The 12,713-nt window shown below is 42.3% G+C and overlaps 1 long non-coding RNA gene across 1 annotated transcript in view; it reads left to right on the top strand.

The window, feature by feature from the left end:
• LOC144761901 (uncharacterized) overlaps positions 1–11,497 on the top strand; it is a 63,494-nt gene extending 51,997 nt beyond the window's left edge. Inside the window, exons 3-4 of the long non-coding RNA XR_013595939.1 lie at positions 10,613–10,730; positions 11,378–11,497. This is a non-coding gene — a long non-coding RNA (uncharacterized LOC144761901). The remainder of the gene's footprint in view (positions 1–10,612; positions 10,731–11,377) is intronic.
• The last annotated feature ends 1,216 nt before the right edge of the window (positions 11,498–12,713 follow it).

The following is a 12,713-nucleotide window of genomic DNA, read 5'->3' as shown; positions in this document are numbered from 1 at the left end:
GTCTTTTGAGGTCGGAGTCTTAGGGGCCGATTACGATGGCGGGCGGATCGCCACCACCGGGCCGGCGGTGAGGACCACCCACCATCAATCTCAATATTCCCACCGCCAAATTAGAATGGCGGTGGGAATGGGAATGGTACCGCGGCGGACGGAAAGACCGTCCACCGTGGTCCCGCAAGGCGGTCCTTTTCCGCCCGCCTTGCGGGACATGGTACAATGGGGGTATTCTGGCGGTGCTTTGCAGGCACCGCCGTGTGCATTTGGATGCCTGTCTTTTTTTGGCGGAGATCCTGACGCAAAATGACAGGCAGTGAATGCCCTTGGGGGCCCGTTGCGGCCCCCAGGGGGTGTGGGGGGGGTGGGGTGCTGCACTTGGGGGGTACCTATGGTACCCCCCTACATTTGCATGTACAAGGTGGCAGGCACCGCACGTTGCCTGTCACGTTGTACATACATATGCAAAATATGTATTTTTACATTGCGGCGGGTGCTGCCACCTGCCGCAATGTAAAAATACAGGATCCACCCGCCAGTGTGGCGAGTGCATTGTAATTTGTATTGCGGGACTGCCGCACCTATGGTGGCCGGCCCCTTTTGCCTATGCGATGGCGGGCGGATTGTAATCGTCCCCATAGTTCTTCTGATGATGGCCTCCTCTGATCACAAGTAATTAGGGCAATGGCAAGGACCATATAAAGTCATAGAAAAGTTAACCCCAGTGACCTGTCATCTTGAAATGGATCCGGTGGAAAAAAAAATCCCAAATATATCATAGTAATATATTGACAAAACGGCAAGAGTCTATGCCCAGGGCCGGACTGGCTACTGGGCTTTTTTTGCTGGGGTGGCAGGGTGGGGTCCAGGAATGAAAGAAACAATGACCCCCTGAACAGTGATTAATGTGATTCCTAGGACAGGGTAAAACTGTGTGAAAAAAATAGCTCCTAGGCAATCAGAATTATTAAAGCCGCATATATGAACAATATAATGTAAACTGTATAATATGAGGAGAAACAGAATAAAAAGAAAAACTGCAATATATATTCTATCTTTAATGATTATTAATTAAAAATTCTATAAAAATTGCGTAATTCAACACAATATCTAATTCATACAAATTTATAATGTCATAAACAAAGTAAAGAGGTAAAAAGTGGCAATGTCTTTAAACTTTATCGATGTACGTTTTGACGTATTTGACGCCTTCTTCAGGAATAGCCACGCAAGAATCTGCAATTAATAAAATTACATACTTTCATTTACAGTTTTTAAATCAATCCAGTTAATAAAAAACAGTATTATCCATAATTTCATAAAAAATATATCATACATTGCTATTGTTCATACTCGAAATATAGTCAATTAACATATCACAAATTTCCCTTTATGTACAAGAACATTCACATATTCGTCAAGTTCTCCCGATATATACACAACCATGTATACCTCTCAATATAAGAATGTCTGAGTGCTCAAAGCAAGTCTTCACAATGGCCTTGAATAGGTCAGTGCCCAAGTGGTGAAAAAAGAGAAAGAAACACCGATATATAAGCAAGAAAAAATATTAGCAAGTTATTGATTCAAGAGTACACGACTGACCATATAAACTTACTTAAAAGATCTGTAGTAAAGACAGTTCTTAATGTTGAAGGACTTACATTAATATAATGATAAATCCAGAACTCGAATCTGCAATACAAAATTTAGACTTTCAATCCTGAATCTGACATAATGATGTGACAACATAGAGGCCTAATATGGTGGATCAACAGGGCTTCTCTAATGATGTAGACGTCTATAGTATATATAGGCCCACTATCACGCTACATCGATAAAACTCAATTTCTCCATTTCGACGATGACATAATTCTATATTCACATAGATCACTAATATATAACGTAGGACATCTCAAAAGTGAGCATCACAATAGATATACTGTCCCAAAAGTCAGATTCCAAAAAATGGCCTCTCTACTAATGTCGGAAACGCAGTAACTGTCAACATGTACATAAAATATAGTACCTGATAATTTTATATCTCGTTCCGTTATGATGCACCAACGTCCACGTGTAGAAGTGATATCTTCTTCTAATTTTTAAGTAAAACAGTGTCCCTTAGAAAGTAATCTGTCGAGAGAATAGGAGGACGTGCTCAAAGTCATGCATCTCAATAAGCATACTATGTAGATAGACAAATTACAACAGAGAGCCTCTATATTCATGTTGGATATTATTAGTTACTATATTCAATGTACATGTTGACGGTTACTGCATTTCCGACATTAATAGAGAGGCCATTTTTTGAAATTTGACTATTGGGACAGTAAATCTATTGTGATGCTCAATTTTGAGCATGTCCTACATTATATATTAGTGATCTATGTGAATGTAGAATTATGTCATCGTCGAAATTGAGTTTTATCGATATAGCGTGATAGTAGGCCTATATATACTATAGAGGTCTACATCATTAGAGAAGCCCTGTTGAACCACTACATTAGGTCTCTATGTTGTCAATCATTATGTCAGATTCAGGATTGAAAGTCTACATTTTGTATTGCAGATTCGAGTTCTGGATTTATCATTATATTAATGTCAGTCCTTCAACATTAAGAACTGTCCTTACTACAGATCTTTTAAGTAAGTTTATATGGTCAGTCGTGTACTCTTGAATCAATAACTTGCTAATATTTTTTCTTACTTATATATCGGTGTTTCTTTCTCTTTTTTCACCACTTGGGCACTGACCTATTCAAGGCCATTGTGAGGACTTGCTTTGAGCACTCAGACATACCTATATTGAGAGGTGTACATGGTTGTGTATATATATATATATATAGGGAGAACTTGATGACTATGTTAATGTTCTTGTACATACAGGTACATTTGTGAAATGTTAATTGACTATATTTTGAGTATGAACAATAGCAAGGTACGAGATATTTTTTATGAAATTATGTATAATACTGTTTTTTATTAATTGTGGATTGATGTAAAAACTGTAAATGAAAGTATGTATTTTTATTAATTGCAGATTCTTGCGTGGCTATTCCTGAAGAAGGCGTTGAATACGCCAAAACACCTGTCGATAAAGTTTAAAGACATTGCCACTTTTTAACTCTTTACTTTGTTTATGACATTGTAAATTTGTATGATTAGATATTGTGTTGAATTACGCAATTTTTATAGAATTTTTAATTAATAATCATTAAAGATAAAATATATAGTAGAAACAAAGATCCAACGGCGGACTCCAAGTGCCGCACAAACCTCAGTGATCTCACCCAAAGTATGGTCTAAGTATCAATGAAATGAACGGTGTGCACAATCTACTCCTGCACACGCCGTTGAGGGGTGCAACCCCCCTGCTCGGGAGACAAAACTGGAAAAGCAATGGAGCGGTGCACTACCAGGGTGTAATGGAATGTAATAATGAAGCACGATCAGTTTCTTCGTTGGTACCATCTTTATTTAAATATATCCAAATGTAAAGAAAACAGACATCAGCCGTTTCGTTTTAGGAGCGAACTTCGTCAGGACAGGAAAAAGAACATAAGTAACATACATAAGTGCTATGTAACATAAACAGCGAACAACCACATCATGATACTAACAAAAGATGACAAAAAATTTGCAAAATGGCATAAACGACAAAAGGGTGCTGTTAAAAAGTGGGATCAAGGCCACACATACAGGATATTGCATTAAAAAGACATGGGATCAAGGCCACACATATAGAATATGACATTAAAAAGACATGAACAACAATAAAATAAAGACCTATCAGTCACCATCGGGCGAGTCACGGTCCCAGGTGCAGGTTAAGTCTGTACAGAATGACAACATATCTAAGTACATAAGGCTATTTACAGGACCTGTGCAATATACCTGGTGGGATGTAGTTGGTGGCAACGTGTCATAAAACTGAATGTAGCCTAAGTTGTAAACAACCTTGATTAAATGCAGAGAATGACATATCAAATCCATGGTGGTGCAGTGGTACTCCCTCTGGAGCTTTAGAAACATAGAATCTGTGGTGGTGTACTTGTAATTTTTATAGGTCTGATGGAACATAGGATGTTTTACATGAAAACAGTATGTTAGTGGGTGGACCTTTAAAATTACAAAAACTTAATTTAAGTCCCTACGCTTAGTATCAAGCAAGTGTAGTATATAAACCATATACATACCGATAAGTATATGGTAAAAGACGTCACTAATGGTGACCTGAGGTCCAATAACCTTCATGCTGTAGTAATCACCGAAATGCGGCGTCAGTCTCCATAATAAGGGCCAACGATCGGAGACCTGAAGAATAAAGGAAATAAACAACGGTAGTCCAAATCATCCGATATGTATTAGAGAATAATTACAAGGATAAACCAAATGCGGCTACCTAGGGGTGGAGTGAGCATAGTGGTTATCCCAAAGCCTGAGCAGTATATATAACATGATAGGGGCGAGGGAGTACCTTCAAATATGTCCAAGCAGAAAATTAGAACACCAAAGGTATCTAAAAAGAAGGAGGAATTCTAAACATATTAGACATCTGGGAGTGTCTATAAGCAATAAGGATTTCTGGGAAAACCCCGGGTGTCTAAGAGGAAGAAACCCGATCTAAGCATTCGAGACACCAGGGAAGTGTCCACAAGCGGTGCAGGGTGTCCTGGGTAAAGTAAAAGGACAAAGCAACAAGGCCCCGTACCGTCTGGGATTGGCGAGTGTGTCTACATGAAAGATGAACACATCGGGGCAACAAACAAAAGGCACGCGTAAGGGCTGTGTGGCAAGATTTGGTAGGAGCAAGGGGATATACAAGGATGGGTGCATAGACGTAAATACAACCGTAGCCCCCAAATGTACGAAGTGCATTTGTAATGGATGCCAAAGTAAAGAAAAGAAAACACCAACACCAAATGTAATTCAGAAAAGCAGAGCAGGCTAGGTCAACAGCAAAGCTCACTAAAAATGAGGGGGTAAATTGAAAAGGCAACACACGAGCGGAATGAAGAATGGTCATCCGCCCATACGGGAAAGTAAACAGAATGTACAAGAGGCATATTACAGTGGGCTTACTTACAATGATGGTCACTGAACTATCTCGGCAATTCTTTCAATGAACCAAGATGCCGAAACAGGCTCCTTTATATTTTAAAGCCCAAGCGCGCGAAACTCCAATAAAGCCAGGGGCAGGGAAGACAGACTGCATTGGCCCAGGGACAACTCTTGGAACGCTAGGCGTGCGGTCTCAACCTGTGTTTCAAGCATCATCACGAACAGCTGCGAGGAGACATCAAGTCTTTCTTTGAGCGGAAACTAGGCAACCAGCTAGTAAACAAAAGGTATCCAACGGAAAAGAAGGAAGTACTGCAAAGCACAAGGTGTGTGCATTGCACCTAGTTGGAACATTAAGAATCCCGCTGCCGTAATAGAAATAAACGCCTGAGAGCATGAGGCCCTGGCTACCTTAAAAGAAAAAAAGGGGGGAAAAAGGGGCGATTTAGCCAATGCGGGGTGGATTAATGTTAGAATGGAAAATAAGTAAACCCCGGTTCGCCAACTATCTATAAGAAAAGATGTCAGGTAATAATATCGGTTAGGAGTCCATTTAAAGATAAGAAAAACCACACGGGGCTGTTAAGGGAAAATCCCCACAATGATGGACCATATTGTATGTGTAGAAAATAGATAAACAAACCCCGGTCAACCAGCTATGTATTAAAACGGATATCTAGTAAAGATACCTGATTGGAAAAAATCTATTGTGGGTTTTTAAGGAAACCAACCCCACAGTGATGGGCCTTGGAGAAACCTGATGTGGTGCACTCATGTGCATTTACCTAATGTTAAAAAGGCAAGGAAACAAACCCCACAATGGTGGGCCTTAGGGAAACATAATGTGGTGCACAAAAAGTGCAGTCACCCAATACTTAAAAAGCAAGGCTACGGCCATATGCAAATGGCCATCGGAGTTAAGGCTTGGGGTGAGTGGATCAGCAACACCAAACGGTGTGATATGGTAACCGTAAGAGATGAGCACAAGAGATCCAGCAAACATTGCTAACAATGCCAGGCTGTTAGAGGTCACGGTGACCACCGGGTGTGAGCGAGTGTGTGGCTATCCTCAAGGCAGCCGCCAAGATACAGTCGTAATAGAGGATAAAAGCCACCCCATAGATGAAGGTAAAGCGCAATACACCAGGTTGGAATGGGTAAGTTAAAATGAAACAGTGTCCGATCAGTAGTCCTGTCTGAATACAGCAAAATCCCAGAGCAGAAGTAGAAATCGTGTATCAGCAGGGGTGTGCAAGAATAGAGTGACTGATGCTGACAGCATGTAAGGTCAGTTTAGAAAATAATGAAACTCGTGGTCGGTGTTGAGTCCTTTGGTCACAGCTTGGAGTCTACAAATCCATTTAGATTCCATCTGGCGCAGTGTGAGCTCTCTGTTACCTCCTTGGTTATTTGATGGCACATGATCAATGCCACAGAATCTAAATGTGTTATTCCCCTTGTGCACATTGCGGTAGTGTTCAGTCATGGGGTATCTCGTATCGTCATTAAGAAGCGCGCGACAATGTTCTTGTATCCTTTTCTTTAGGTTGCATGCTGTACTGCCCACATGCACCATTCGACATGGGCACTCTAGGGTGTACACTAGATACTGTGTATTACAGTTAATGAAGTGTTTAATCACATATGTTTTGGTGGTGTTGTAACAAAACTCTTTGCGTCTGTTAAAACTATATGGACAAACATTACAGGTTGTGCAGGTGAAAAACCCTTCAGGTGCAGAGGGTAGCCATGTGTCAGGGGGCTTCGCGGTGACATAACTGGGGCAGAGTTTTCTCCTCAATCTTAGGCCCCTTCTGTACACAAGTGAAGGCTTCTGGTTGTTGAACGGGCGCAACTTGGGAATATCCCAAAGTATGTGCCAATGTTTCCTGAAGGCCTGGAAGATCTTGCTACTGTGTGCTGTGTAGTTTGTATAAAATGAGATCTTGTCCCTATGTATGCCTGTGGTCTTGCCTCCCCTCCTGCTTCTGGCGGTGGATGGTTGGAGTATGTCTGCTCTTGGAAGATTGCATATTCTTTGTTCAGCTATGTTAAAGGTGTGATGGTCATAACCCCTATTGATGAAACGTTGTCTAATATTGGTGATGTTGTACCTAAACTCCTTGTCTCTACTGCAATTATGACGTGTTCTGACCATTTCTCCACATAAGGGATATTGGTGATCACCGAACGTGCATGTGCACTCGCAGCATGTAATATGATGTTGCATGAGGTAGATTTTCTAAACAGAGTGCTGTGTACCTGTCCCTCATCGACAAAGAAATGGATATCTAAAAAGTCAATTTGTTCATGGAGATGTGACATGGTCAACTTTACATTGTAAGGGTTATCATTTAGGTACACTAGATATGTCTGCAATTCATCCACTGATCCTGCCCACAAACAGATGATGTCGTCAATGTACCTCCCCAGAGCACGATGTGCTTGGTCCAGGGGGAGGCTCACTGGTTCCAGGCATGCTCCCTCTCATACCAGCCCATAAAGAGGCCGGCATAAGAAGGAGCAAACCTGGAACCCATAGCAGTCCCCTGTAATTGATGGAACCACCTTTCATCATGCTTAAAGAAATTGTTACTTAGGATAAGAATAATCATATCCAAGATCATGACGTTGTGGGAATACCGGTCTGCTCCCTCCTTATCAAGATAATATTGAGTTGCCATCATGCCAAATTCCTTTTTAATGCAGGTATACAGCCCCACTGCGTCCAATGTAACAAATCTTATGGGGTCATTAGGACGGCGGGCGGATTGCCCCCGCCAGGCTGGCGGTAGCCACCGCCGGCCTGTCGGGGGCAATCCGCCCACCATCCTCAGCTAAATGACCCCGCCATATTAGTATGGCGGGGGGACCGCGGCAGACGGAAAGACCGTCCGCCGCTTTTCCGTCCCAGTCGGCTTGCGACCGGGGCGGAAAAGGTCTAATATGGTGGCGGTGTCTAATAGACACAGCCAGCCATATTAGCATGGGCTGTTTGTGATGCCTTATCGTGGCGGCGATGCCACCACGGAAAGGCATGCGGTCTTTGCGGGCCCCCAGAGTGAAGGAGAGGTGGGGGGTGCACACGGGGGGTACCTGTGGTACCCCCCTGCATTTACATAAACAAAGCGGCAGGCACCGCGCAGTTCCTGCCGCTTTGTTTATGTAAATGCTTCACATGCATTTTTAGCATTGTGGCGCGCGGTGCTAAGAGCCACAATGCTAAACATGCAGGATGCGCCCTCCACTGTGGCGGGCTCATCCTAATACCCCCCACGGGACCCCCGCCCTCCATCCTAATGACCCCCATAGTTCGTTGGACCAAGGGTACCCATCGAACTTCACGAGCATGTCCTTGCTGTCCCTTATATAAGCAGGGAGATTGATAACGTGTTTCTGTAGAGTTTGGTCGACAAATTCGGAGAATCTCTCCGTGGGTGAACCCACCCCTGAAATAATGGGTCTCCCTGGTGGGAACCTACCTCCCTTATGCACCTTAGGCAATACGTGGATGCATGGGAATCTAGCATATTCAACAAATAGGTATCTATACTCATCATCTGTAATTAAGCATTCGTCTCTCCATTCCGTGAACCTCCCATTGATGGTGGTTTGCAATTCAGACATGGGGTTATGGCGAATTTGTGCATAGCACACCTGATCACTAAGTTGTCGCAAAATTTTGCCCATATAGTCCTTGGTGTCCATGACCACCACATTCCCCCCCTTGTCTGCTTCCCTTATAACAATATTGGTGTCTTTTTGTAGACCCGAGCTGATGGCATTGTTAGCAATGTTTGCTGGATCTCTTGTACTCATCTCTTACGGTTACCATATCACACCGCTTGGTGTTGCTGATCCACTCACCCCCAGCCTTAACACCGATGGCCATTTGCATATGGCCGTAGCCTTGCTTTTTAAATATTGGGTGACTGCACTTTTTTGTGCACCACATTATGTTTCCCTACGACACACCATTGTGGGGTTTGTTTCCTTGCCTTTTTAACATTGGGTAAATGCACATAAGTGCACCACATCGGGTTTCTCCACGGCCCATAACTGTGGGGTTTGTTTCCTTAAAAACCCACAATAGATTTTTTCCAATCAGGTATCTTTACTAGATATCTGTTTTTATGCTTAACTGGTTGACCTGGGTTTTTTTTATCTATTTTTTACACATACAATACGGTCCATCATTGTGGGGATTTTCCATTAACAGCCCCGTGTGGTTTTTCTTTTCTTTAAATGGACTCCTAACAGATATCGTTTCCTGACATCTTTTCTTATAGATAGTTGGCCAACCGGGGTTTACTTATTTTCCATTCTAACATTAATCCACCCCGCATTGGCTTAATCGCCCCTTTTTCCCCTTTTTTCCCCACCCTTTTTTTCTTTTAAGGTAGCCAGGGCCTCATTCTCTCAGGCGTTTATTTCTATTACGGCAGCGGGATTCTTAATGTTCCAACTAGGCGCAATGCACACACCTTGTGGTTTGCAGTACTTCCTTCTTTTCCGTTGGATACCTTTTGTTTACTAGCTGGTTGCCTAGTTTCCGCTCAAAGAAAGACTTGATGTCTCCTCGCAGCTGTCCGTGTCAGTGCTTGAAACACAGGTTGGGACCACATGCCTAGCGTTCCAAGAGTTGGCCCTGGGCCAATGCAGGCTGTCTTCCCTGCCCCTGGCTTATTTGGTGTTTCGCGCTTGGGCTTTAAAATATAAAGGAGCCTGTTTCGGCATCTTGGTCATTGCAAGAATTGCCGGGACAGGTCAAGACCGTCATTGTAGGTAAGCCCACTGTAATAAGCCTCTTGTACATTCTGTTTACTTTTCCCATATGAGCGGATGACCACTTGTCATTCCGCTCGTGTGTTGCCTTTTCAACTTACCCCCTCATTTTTAGTGAGCTTTGCTGTTGACCTTGCCAGCTCTGCTTTTTTGAATGACATTTGGTGTTGGTGTTTTCTTTTCTTTACTTTGGCATCCTTTACAAATACATTTCGTACATTTGAGGGCTACGGTTGTATTCACAACGTCTATGCACCCTTCCTTGTATATCCCCTTGCTCCTACCAAATCTTGCCACGCAGCCCTTACGCATGCCTTTTGTTTGTTGACCCGATGTGTTCATCTTTCATGTAGACACACTCGCCAATCCCCGACGGTAAGGGCCCTTGTTGCTTTGTCCTTTTACTTTACCCAGGACACCCTGCACCGCTTGTGGACACTTTTCCATGGTCTCAAATGCTTAGATCGGGTTTCTTCATCATAGACACCCGGGGCTTTCCCAGAAATCCTTAGTGGTTATAGACATTCCCCGATGTCTAATATGTATAGAATTGCTCCTTCTTTTTAGATACCTTTGGTGTTCTAATTTTCTGCTTGGACGTATTTGAAGATACTTCCTCGCCCCTATCATGTTATATATACTGCTCAGGCTTTGGGATAAACACTATGCTTGCTCCCCCCCTAGGTAGCCACATTTGGTTTATCCATGTAATTATTCTCTAATACTTATCGGATGATTTGGACTACCGTTGTTTATTTCCTTTATTCTTCAGGTCTCCGATCGTTGGCCCTTATTATGGAGACTGACGCCGCATTTCGGTGAATACTACAACTTGAAGGTTATTGGACCTCAGTTCACCATTAGTGACGTCTTTCACCATATACTTATCGGTATGTATATAGTTTATATACTACACTTGCTTGATACTGAGCGTAGGGACTTAGATTGAGTTTTTGTAATTTTAAAGGTCCACCCACCAACATACTGTTTTCACGTAAAACATCCTATGTCCCATCAGACCTATATAAATTACGAGTACACCACCACAGATTCTATGTTTCTAAAGCTCCAGAGGGAGTACCACTGCACCACCATGGATTTGATTTGTCATTCTCTGCATTTAATCAAGGTTGTTTACAACCTAGGTTACATTCAGTTTTATGACACGTTGCCACCCACTACATCCCACTAGGTATATTGCACAGGTCCTGTAAATAGCCTTATGTACTTAGATATGTTGTTATACTGTACAGACTTGACCAGCACTTGGGACCATGACTCGCCCGATGGTGACTGATAGGTCTTTATTTGTTGTTCATGTCTTTTTAATGTCATATTATATATGTGTGGCCTTGATCCCATGTCTTTTTAATACAATATCCTGTATGTGTGGCCTTGATCCCACTTTTTAACAGCACCCTTTGTCGTTTATGGTGTTTTGTCATTTTTTTGTCATTCATTTGTTAGTATCATAATGTGGTTGTTCGCTGTTTATGTTACATAGCACTTATGTATGTTACTTATGTTCTTTTTCCAGCCCTGACGAAGTTCGCTCCTAGAACGAAACGCGTTGGCTGATGTATTTTTTCTTTGGATATATTTCAATAAAGACGGTACCAACGAAGAAACTGATCGTGCTTCATTATTACATGCCATTACACCCTGGCAGTGCACCGCTCCATTGCTTTTAAAGATAGAATATATATTACACATTGTTTTTCTTTTTATTCTGTTTCTCCTTATATTATACAGTTTGCATTATATTGTTTATATATGTGGCTTGAATATTTCTGATTGCCTAGGAGCGATTTCTTTCATTCAGGGTGGCGTCCAGGTTCACTGCTGAGGGGCTGATTTTCTTTCTGGGTGCTGCCGTCGCTTCTAAATGAACAATGCAAAACAAATATCTTAAAAGCATACTTTTAAAAATATTTGTTTTGTCATTGTTTATTAAGGAAAGCGCAGTAACCAGTGTATGCCAGTCTTACTAGGAAAGGGAATAGAGCCCATACCCCTATATGAGCAAAGTATTGACCCCGAGTTACCCCCTCACCCCAAGCATGAATTATTCAACCAGTTACAATCTTTGCAGGACATTTTTTCCTTATTACCCTGGTGAAAAACAGTGTTAAAACATGCCCTATATACCATTCCAGGAAAAAAGGTACAGTTGCAACTCTATCACATACTCAAAGCCAGAAGAGGCCTCTTTGAGCAGGAGGTTCACCAAATGCTGAAGATGGGGATAATTGAACCCTCAATTAGTGAGTGGAATTCTCCTGAAGTAGTAGTCCCGAAACCTGATGGTTCCATCAGGTTTTGCATTGACTTTAGGGAGGTTAACAAAATATCTCAATTTGACTCCTATACCCTCCCGCATGTAGATGAGATGATAGAGAGGCTGGGAAATGCCAAATACATCAGCTCTCTTGATTTTTGCAAAGGTTTCTGGCAAGAAAACTTAAGAAGGCAAAACAAGGAAGAGACGGCCTTCTCCATCCCAGGGGGTTATATAATTTCAATGTGCTATCCTTTGGGGTGCACGGGCCCCAGCGACCTTCCAACGAATAATGAGCACTGTATTTAAACCCTGTGAACAATGTGCGTGTTAGAAATAGGGGTCTCTAGTTGGTATGGGGTTGCACCTTTGTCCAAGTAGGGACCTTTCTCTCTAGTCAGGATAAGGGAGTCACACTCCTAAAATAACTCCTGCTCACCCCCTTGATAGCTTGGCATGAGCAGTCAGGCTTATCTTAGAGGCAGTATGTTAAGCATTGGCACATAACCAACAGTAACACAGTGAAAACACTATAAAAGGACAACACACCAGTTTAGAAAAATATCCAATATTTTTATATATCCAAAACAAGACC

Source organism: Lissotriton helveticus, chromosome 6, assembly GCF_964261635.1.
Source record: "Lissotriton helveticus chromosome 6, aLisHel1.1, whole genome shotgun sequence".
Lineage (NCBI taxonomy): Eukaryota > Metazoa > Chordata > Amphibia > Caudata > Salamandridae > Lissotriton > Lissotriton helveticus.
This window is presented reverse-complemented; position numbering and strand designations above follow the sequence as displayed.